The 6,717-nt window shown below is 42.7% G+C and overlaps 1 protein-coding gene across 1 annotated transcript in view; it reads left to right on the top strand.

Annotated features, from left to right (window-relative positions):
• The first annotated feature begins 6,334 nt into the window (after positions 1–6,334).
• wdr89 (WD repeat domain 89) overlaps positions 6,335–6,717 on the top strand; it is a 13,583-nt gene continuing 13,200 nt past the window's right edge. Inside the window, exon 1 of the mRNA XM_048599829.1 lies at positions 6,335–6,571. The gene's annotated coding sequence lies outside the window, so the exon portion shown is untranslated. The remainder of the gene's footprint in view (positions 6,572–6,717) is intronic.

Genomic DNA, 6,717 nt, shown 5'->3' with positions numbered 1-6,717 from the left:
CATCTGTTATTTCTCTGCTTGCTGAACATTGGCTCTCAGTAATCACACCTCAGCTTTAAAACTTCTAAAGAAGAGTCATACCAGACTTGAAATGTTAATTCAGTTTCTCTCCCAACAGCAGCTGCTACCCCTGCTGAATTTCTCCAGCGTTCTCTGTGTTTGTTTCAGATTTCCAACATCATCAGTATTATGCTTTTATTTGAAACTTTCAACCTTTTTAAATTCCTCCATCGTAGCCTCTTTCTAATATTTGCAGCGTCCTCCAGCTCCATAACCATCTGTATTCTTGTAATTCTGGCCCCTTGAGCATCCCTGATTTTAATGGCTTCAATACTGGTGGCTGAACCTTCTGCTGAGGTCCTAAATAAGGGAATACCCCCTAAGCTCTCCAACTTCCCTGCTCTTTCCCCTTTAAAACCTGGCTTCAAATTTATCTCTTCAACTAAGCATTTGGTCATCTATCACATGTACTTGCGTGATCCAGTGTCAAATTCTTTTGATAATGTTACTACACAAAAGGAACTCTAAGTGCAATTTGCTGTTATCCCAGTAGAAAATAGAGCAGAATTTGGTGATAGTTATACTTGTCCTTGTACCATTCAATTGACGCAAAATACAGACATTGAAGGAGTGAGACACCACATTTGTAATAATCAATTTTCAGTGCCAAGGATATTGATTGGAAATCAGTAATATTTAGCAAATATAGTTATAATGAAAAGACAACTCTCTCTGAGTTCAATGGATAAATACAGGAAAATCCACAAGAAACCTGGAGGTTAATGGCAAGTTATTGTTTTTGCAAAGCTAATAGCAACTTTCGGCTATCAACTTTTGACGATGCCTGAAGCTGCTGTACAGTTTACTCATAAATAACAGCAGGTACCAAGAGCCTTGTTATTATTTTCATAGCAAATTCTGTTTAGCTATCGACTTGAATTTTCAGGAAGTCTTTAATATAAGGTACTGAACAACAGGATACTTTACTAACTACTGTAAAGTCCTATCAAATTGGTGGCTGTTTGTTGAAATGGTCTAAGAATTGGCTGTATTAAAATAGGCAGAAAATTGTTGTGGATGACTGTGAATTTGTTAGGACGTATTGCTTATTGTTTATTGTTGGTGGAGGGATTAGTGTTAGGTTGCCTTGAAATGTGAGGAGTAGCTGAGGACTTTGGGTCTGTACTCGATGGAGTTTAGAAGGATGAGGGAGATCTGATTGAAATTTACGGAATACCAAGAGGCCTGGATAAAGCAGATGCGGAGATGATATTTCCACTAGCAGGACAGACTAGGATCTGAGGGCACAGCCTCAGAGTGAAGAATGACACTTTAGAACTGAGCTGAGGAGGAATTTCTTCAGCCAGAGGGCCATTAATATGTAGAACTCATTGCCGCAAAATGCTGTAGAGTACACGTCATTGAGTGTTTTTAAGACAGAGATAAATAGGACCTTGATTAGTAAGGGGATCATGGGTTAAATGGAGAAGGCAAGAGAATGGGGTTGAGAAACATATCAGCCATGATCAAATGGCAGAGCAGACTTGATGGACTGAATGGCCTAACTCTCCTCCTATATTTTACAGTCTTCTGATCACTACTGTACTATTTTTATACATATACAGGCAGGGAAGATGCGGTCGAGTGAAGGAACCTTGGTTCTCAAGAGAGATCGAACGACTAGTGCTTATATAAGGTTTAGGAAACAAAGATCGGAAAAGGCTGTAGAGGGATACAGGTTAGCCAGGAAGGAGCTGAAGAAAGGGCTTAGGAGAGCTTTAAGGGGGCATGAGAAAACCTTGGCAGATAGGATCAAAGAAAACCCCAAGGCTTTTTACACATGCGTGAAGAACAAGAGAATGACCAGAGAAAGGGTAGGGCCGATCAAGGATTGTAAAAGAAATTTGTGCACAGAGCCTAAAGAGATAGGAAAGGTCCTTAATGAATACTTTTCTTCGGTATTCCCAACTGAGAGGGACCTAGTTGTAGGGGAGGACAGTTTGAAACAGGCTGGTAGGCTAGAGGAGGTGGATGTTAGTAAGGAAGATGTACTAGGAATTTTGAGGAACTTGAAGGTAGATAAGTTCCCCGGGCCTGATGGGATTTATCCAAGGTTTCTATGGGAAGCGCGGGAAGAGATCACAGGGCCTTTGGCGATGATCTTTTCATCCTCACTGTCTAGTGCCAGAAGATTGGAGAGTGGCAAATGTCATTCCCTTGTTCAAAAAAGGAAATAGGGATAACCCCAGAAATTACAGGCCAGTTAGTCTTACTTTAGTGGTGGGCAAATTATTGGCAAGTGCTCTGAGAGATAGAATTTATGATCACTTAGATAGGCACAGTTTGATTTGTGATAGTCAGCATGGATTTGTGAGGGGTAGATCATGCTTCACAAACCTTATTGAACTCTTTGAAGAGGTGACCAAACACGTGGATGAAGGTAGAACAGTGGATGTGGTATACATGGATTTAAGTAAGGCGTTTGATAAGGTTCCCCATGGTAGGCTCATGCAGAAAGTAAGGAGGCATGGGATAGGGGGAAATGTGGCAGATTGGATTCAGAATTTTCTGACCCTTAGGAGACAAAGGGTGGTAGTGGACGGAAAATTTTCAACAAGGTGCTCAGTTACGAGTGGTGTACCACAAGGATCTGTTCTGGGTTCTCCTATTTGTGATTTTTGTAAATGATTTGGATGTAGGAGTGGAAGGGTGGATTAGTAAGTTTGCGGAAGATACGATGGTGGGTCGAGTTGTGGATAGTGCGGAGGGCTGTTCTAGGTTACAAAGGGACATTGATAGGATGCAGAGCTGAGCTGAAAAGCGGCAGATGGAGTTTAATCCTGAAAAGTGTGTGGTGATTCATTTTTGAAGGACAAATTTGAAAGCAGAATACAGGGTTAATGGAAAGATTCTTGGCAGTGTGGAGGAGCAGAGGGATCTTGGGGTTCATGTCCACAGTTCCCTGAAAGCTGCCACCCAGATGTATAGAGTTGTTAAGAAGGCGTATGGTGTGTTAGCTTTCATTAATAGAGGAATTGAGTTCAAGGGCCGTGAAGTTATGCTCCAGCTATACAAAAGCCTGGTTCGGCCACATCTGGAGTATTGTGTCCAGTTCTGGTCGCCTCATTACAGGAAAGGTGTGGAAATGTTGGAAAAGGTGCAGAGGAGATTTACCAGGATGTTGCCTGGAATGGAAGGTCTTACGGGGAAAGATTGAGAGAGCTAGGGCTTTTCTCTTTAGAACGACGAAGGATGAGAGGTGACTTGGTAGAGGTGTACAAAATGATCAGAGGTATAGATAGAGTGAACAGCCAGAGACTTTTTCCTAGGGTGGAGGTAGCTATACGAGGGGGCATACTTTTAAAGTGAGTGGAGGTAGATGTAGGGGAGACGTCAGAGGTAGGTTCTTTACTCAGAGAGTGGTAGGGGCGTGGAATGCATTGCCGGAGAGGGTAGTGGAGTCGGCCTCATTAGGGGCATTTAAGCAGCTATTAGATAGGCGTATGGATGATAGTATAACGTAGGGGTGGAGGTTAGATAGACCTTAGGTTTAGGGTAAAAGTTTGGCACAATATCGTGGGCCGAAGGGCCTGTACTGTGCTGTTCTGTTCTATGTTCTATGTTCTGTATTGGAGTTGGAATTATTTGTGGATTACAAAGTTGCTTGAGTGTTCACACAAAGAGATGAACAAATTTGTGAAGCTGATTTAGACAGGCTAAGTGAAATGAATCAAACTCTAACAAAAGATATTTAGCCTACATATGTGTGGTGAAAGTACAGTTGGCTGGATGGCTAATTTGTGCAGCAGGATGATGCCAACAGTGTGGGTTCAATTCCTGTACCTGCTGAGGTTACTATGAAGATTCTCCTTCTCAATCTCTCCCCTCACCTAAGGCACGGTGACCCTCAGGTTAAACCACTGCTAGAGAACTAAACTACTCTCATTAGAGAGACTAATATAGTCTGGAAGGACTATATGATTTTGCTTTTTAGTGATTTGCATTTGTCAAAAGCTAACCAAGTACACTTAAAATGTATGTGATGTGCAGCTGCGTTTGATTGAGGAATGAGAGATACTTGTTTTATTCTACCTAATTCTGTCATCATGAATTACTACTAAATGAACTCCCACTAGCCCATAAAATACGTTGGTAACTCTTCCTTTCCAGAACAAATGAACATGCAATTTCCACATCCTGCTCGTGTGCCAAAGTACTTCACAATTACTCAAGTACTTTTTGAAGTGTGTCCATGTTATGAAGGCAAATGCAACATCAATTTGAACTCCAACAAGGTGCCATGAACACCAATACGAACTCCTGCTCCATCAACTGCTGCCATGGGATCCTTCACATCTTCACAATTGGCAGCTGAACCCTCAATTATAATAACGTAGAGATTTTTACTCGAACTGTTCAGAGCAATTGGGATTTGAACCCCTGGCACCTGGCCCAAAGGTGGGGACCCTGGCATAAGAGCCCCTGTAAAATAATACAATCTGTGTCATGCTTGAGAGTAATGTATTTTTTTTTCTTCTTCATACCCAGAAGTTTTACCACACACAACCGAGTGACTTTCCTGCTGTCAAAATCATGTGACTTTTTTTGTACATGGGCAATGCAAACCATCGAAAGTGAGGGGGAGGTAGGGAGACAGGGAAGGGAGTAAACCAAAATGGAGTTGGAGGGGGAAATAAAGCACTGTATCTCCGCAGTGCCCAGCTCTCTGAACGGATTTCAGCTGTCTGCTGCATTTCCCAGTAGACACATGGTTCATTAAAAGACTCAGATTCATTCTGATTTCTGTCATTGTAGATACAGGGAGGTGGAATGGGGTGATGTTAAGTTTATATTTTTAAATAATTCATATTTGACAGTTGACTACCGTAATGAAACCCATTATGATCAGACTAAACTCCTAATTAGCACACTGCAAATGTTTGATTTATCTTGTCACTCATAATTTTAAAAATTTCTTTCTTCTCTTCCCACCTTTTCTGGGAAGGTATATTTTGTCACAAGCCACTGACAGCCCTTTATATTCCATCTAATTAGCAATCAAGTATGAAAGTCAATAGATCATTTGGACATAGGGCCTATTGCAGCTGAAGCAGTGATATTTATTCATTCATACATGTATTTCAATGGGAATTTCAGAATTGGAGTAGCCAAATGATTTTCCACCTCTGTTTAGATCATTAAAATTCTATGCAACATACAACACAGCTTATGATACACCTGAAATGGCAGATTGAATCCTGGACTTTAATTTACTGAGATATACAGCAGTACTCGTTGATTATTTTCTCTTTCTATATTACTCTGATCTTTGGCTTTAGCTTCACAATATGGCATGATAATTAATGGAGTTAAGAAGAAAACAAAATTAAACATTCTGAAGGAGGTCACTGGACCTGAAACATTAACCCTGATTTCTCCCCACAGATGCTGAGCTTTTCCAGCAATTTCTGTTTTTGTTCATGATTCCATCATTCGCATTTCTTACAGTTTTTTTGACAAAATAACATAGATCTGGGAGGCATTGCTGAAAGACCTGCTGAATTTAGATAAGATGATGAGTGTCCACAGTACTTCAATCTGTGACCCAGTGAGTGTCTTGGATGCCTTGAAAAATTTGTTACACTTGAAAGCCCCTTCATTACCAGTGAGCATCCACAGTCCAATTAATACCTGATCAATGCCCAGTCAGTGTTTGTGGTCACTTTAAAACCTAGTCAGAGCCCCAGAGTTCCCATTCATATCTGTTCAGTGCCCAGTCCCTTCAATAATCTGTTAGTCCCCACAGTGCCTTTAATACACTGTCAATTTCCATGGTTCCTTTTATGTCTGGAAATGCCCACCATCTCTTTAGTACTCTTTCAGTTCCCTACAGTACATTTAATGTTTGGTTAGTACCCACTGTCCTTTTAATAGCTTGTCAGTGTCCTCTGTTCAGTTAATTCCTGGTCAGTGCTGGCAGTCTACTTAAAACTGGTTAAATGCTTACAGTCCGAGACAACAAGGTGCAGGGCTGGATGAACACAGCAGGCCAAGCAGCATCATAGGAGCAGAGAGGCTGACGTTTCGGGCCTAGACCCTTCATCAGAAAATGCTTACAGTCCTGTCAAAACCTGGTTAGTGCCCACGTCTCTTTCATCCCTGCTCAGTGCCCATAGTTCCTTTAAGGTCAAGTCAGGGCTCAGAGTCCCTTGAAAGCCCAGTTCCTTAAATAGCCCGTCAATGCCAGCAGATCTTTAATGCCCTGATTAGTGCCTATGGATTTGTTTTATTCCTAATAAATAGGAAGAACTGCAGATGCTGTACATCACTCACATCAAGTCAGTGCCTGCAGTCCCGCTAACGGCCAGGCGGGGTACCATTTCCACCGGAAACAACCGCGAGCCTGAGGGGGCCGCATGGTGAGGGTGAGAGTCGCAGAGGGAGACGCACGCACACGCACATGCAGACAGTGAGGGTGACCGCCAAGGATGAGTGTTACGGCCGTTCCAGAATCCACGGCCCAAGGATCTCGACCGATCGCAGGATCCGAATGGATCCCGGCCTAGTTAATGTGGGTCTGGGGAAGGGGGGGGGATAAGGAGAATGTGGGGGGTGCGGAGGGCGGGAGGGGGAGAATGTGGGGGGAGCGGAGAATGTGCGGGGGGTGGGAGGGGGAGAATGTGAGGGGGTGTGGAGAATGTGCGGGGGGCGGGAGGG

The sequence above is a fragment of the Rhincodon typus genome, chromosome 8 (assembly GCF_021869965.1).
Source record: "Rhincodon typus isolate 14 chromosome 8, sRhiTyp1.1, whole genome shotgun sequence".
NCBI lineage: Eukaryota > Metazoa > Chordata > Chondrichthyes > Orectolobiformes > Rhincodontidae > Rhincodon > Rhincodon typus.
This window is presented reverse-complemented; position numbering and strand designations above follow the sequence as displayed.